General features: G+C 29.7%; 1 non-coding gene across 1 annotated transcript; it reads right to left on the reverse strand.

Moving 5' to 3' along the window:
* Positions 1-2,445: 2,445 nt before the first annotated feature.
* LOC139879047 (small nucleolar RNA R71) lies at positions 2,446-2,552 on the reverse strand. The gene has a single exon (XR_011769900.1). It is a non-coding gene; the product is annotated as a small nucleolar RNA R71 (small nucleolar RNA).
* Positions 2,553-3,040: the final 488 nt, after the last annotated feature.

Consider the following 3,040-nt stretch of genomic DNA (forward strand, 5'->3'; position numbering starts at 1 on the left):
CAAAAACCAGATAGACGTATCAAATAAACCAGGACAAAGGACAATTAACCCATGGTAATAAATTAAAATCAACACGTCAAACATCATGATTACGGAAGTTTAAATAAGCATAATTCTTTTATTATATTTCTCATCGTATCTTTATTTACTGTCATTTTATTACTCGCAATTTTATTTACTGTCATTTTATTTATTGTCATTATTTTACGCACTTTAATTATTGTCATTTATCTTTACGCTTAAAAATATAAAATCGACAAACCGGTCATTAAACGGTAAAAACCCCCCTTTTATAATAATATTACTACTTATATATATATATATATATATATATATATATATATATATATATATATATATATATATATATATATATATATATATATATATATATATATATTTATATAAATATAGTTTTATAAAAATATAGTACGTAATCACTAGCTCCCTGTGGAACGAACCGGACTTACTAAAAACTACACTACTCTACGATTAGGTACACTGCCTATAGTGTTGTAGCAAGGTTTAGGTATATCCCATCCGTAAATTAATAAAACTTGTGTCATATTTTGTAGTATTTCCTAGTAAAAATAATACTATTTCGTACCCTCACGCTACATCATCAAGTTTTTGGCGCCGCTGCCGGGGAGCGCTAAAACGCTATATTTTTAATTATAATAATATTGAAATAAAATATAATAATATAATAATATTGAAATAGAATATAATAATATAATAATATTGAAATAGAATATAATAATATAATAATATTTTAGAATATATTTTGAATCGTAAAAGTTTTAAAAAGTCGTATTTATTAAATACTTCAGGGGTATATTATGTAAATTGTAATTAATAATTTCTATCATGTCGCTTTCATGTGAATAGTAAATTAATTAATTTCTTTTCATTTACTATTCATGAATAGTAAATGAATTAAAAAAAAAGTTTTGAAAAAAAAATAATAATTATAAAAAAAAGTATTAATTTGTAAAAAAAATCATTTTTTTAAAAAAAAAAATTGTAAAAAAAAAAAACGTTTTTTTTAGAAAAAAAAATTCGTTTTTAAAAAAAAAAAACGTAAAAAAAAAAACAAAAACGTAAAAAAAAAAAACAAAAAAACGTAAAAAAAAAAAAAATTATTTAAAAAAATATATATATATTTTTTAAGATTTTGTCTATAAAAAAAAATTGTTTTTTTTTAGTTTTATTACCTTTAGATTTTTAGACTATAGTCGCAACTTTTAGTATTAAGTTTAGGTTTGCCATAGTTATTTTTACTTCTAGAATTTTTAGGCTTTGCCGTAAAATCCCTTAAGTGCTTATTCCTTAGACTAAGATTTAGGTGCTTTAGAATTTTGCGACGCCGTTTTTCGCGCTACTTTCTTATTTTTATTTTTCGACGCCTATTTTTCGACCTTTTATTTTTCGACCTTTTATTTTTCGACCTTTTTCGACGCGCAATCTTTTTCTTTCTTATTTCTCGCTATTCTAGTTTTAGGATAAGATTTTTATTCTACTTCTTATCTAAATTTCTTAAAATTACGAAAATTTATTTTAAGTGGTTAAATTGATAGACATCAAAATTTTCTGGTTCGTAGTAATAGTTGGATTTGTACGTGGACCGGGTTATTGGAGCCAAACAGTACTCAATTATATTGAGACCAAACGAATCCTGCCCCTCTGCTGCATCTTTTGGCTATTCGAAACGTGGGCAAAATCAGAAAAGTCTATTGATTGGATAACTTATTATAATTTTTCTTTCCTTTTAAAAACTAATAGGATATTCAGTGAATGCACCGAGCAAGACGTTCACCACCTTTTATACGTTCACCACCTGTAACTCGATCAAGACATTTAGCAAATATTGTCGCCGTTGATTTTTCTTTAGAATCATCATCCAGTCGAACAAATACTCCAATTCAAATTTCCGACAATCCATCTTTTGAACCCGATTTCACAACTAAGAAACTGGAGGATATTCAAGGACAATTCCAAGATCCTGAACCACAAACCGTTAAATCAGAGTCCTCTAGTGATTCGTATTCAACGAATTCAATTATGGAAGTAACGGAACCTCTAAGTATGGAAGATCGAATGAGAGCTAAACGCACGGGCCAAGGTCACGCCATTATTAAGTCAGAAGTTAATGCTCCATATTATGAAATCAAAGGACAAATTCTACATATGGTAACTAATCAGTGCCAATATAGTGGTACGCCAAAAGAAGATCCCAACGAACATCTTCGTACGTTTAAAAGAATTTGTACACTATTCAAAATCCGAGAAGTGGAAGATGAGCAGATCTATCTCATGTTATTTCCCTGGACTTTAAAGGGAGAAGCCAAAGATTGGTTAGAATCGTTACCTGAAGGGGCGATTGACACATGGGATGTCTTAGTTGAAAATTTTCTTCAAAGATTCTTTCCGGCATCTAAAGCCGTGAGACTTCAAGGAGAAATTGTTACGTTCGCGCAAAAGCCAAATGAAACATTATATGAGGCATGGACAAGATTCGGAAGGATGTTGAGAGGATGTCCTCAACATGGTTTAGACACTTATCAAATAGTACAAATATTTTACCAAGGTGTCAATGTTGCTACAAGAAAAGACATCGACATAACAGCTGGTGGATCCATTATGAAGAAAACCGCAACTGAAGCTTACAAAATTATTGATAACACAGCCTCCCACTCGCATGAGTGGCATCAAGAAAAAGATATTTTTCGTTCATCTAAAGCGGCTAGAGCCGATTCTAGCCATGACTTTGATTCCGTTTCCGCAAAAATAGATGCTTTCGAAAGACGAATGGAAAAGATGAATAAAGATATTCACGCAATACGAATCAGTTGTGAGCTATGCGGTGGACCACACTTAATGAAAGATTGTAATGTTGAACCAACCATGGAACAACGAGAGAATGTTTTCTATATGAACCAAAGGCCTGGAAATAATTATCAAAATAATTATCAACCGCCAAAGTTAAACTTCAATCGAAATCAAAACATTCTTTACAATCCAAACGGACCCAACAACAACT

Source organism: Rutidosis leptorrhynchoides, chromosome 11, assembly GCF_046630445.1.
Source record: "Rutidosis leptorrhynchoides isolate AG116_Rl617_1_P2 chromosome 11, CSIRO_AGI_Rlap_v1, whole genome shotgun sequence".
In the NCBI taxonomy this organism is placed as follows: Eukaryota; Viridiplantae; Streptophyta; class Magnoliopsida; order Asterales; family Asteraceae; genus Rutidosis; species Rutidosis leptorrhynchoides.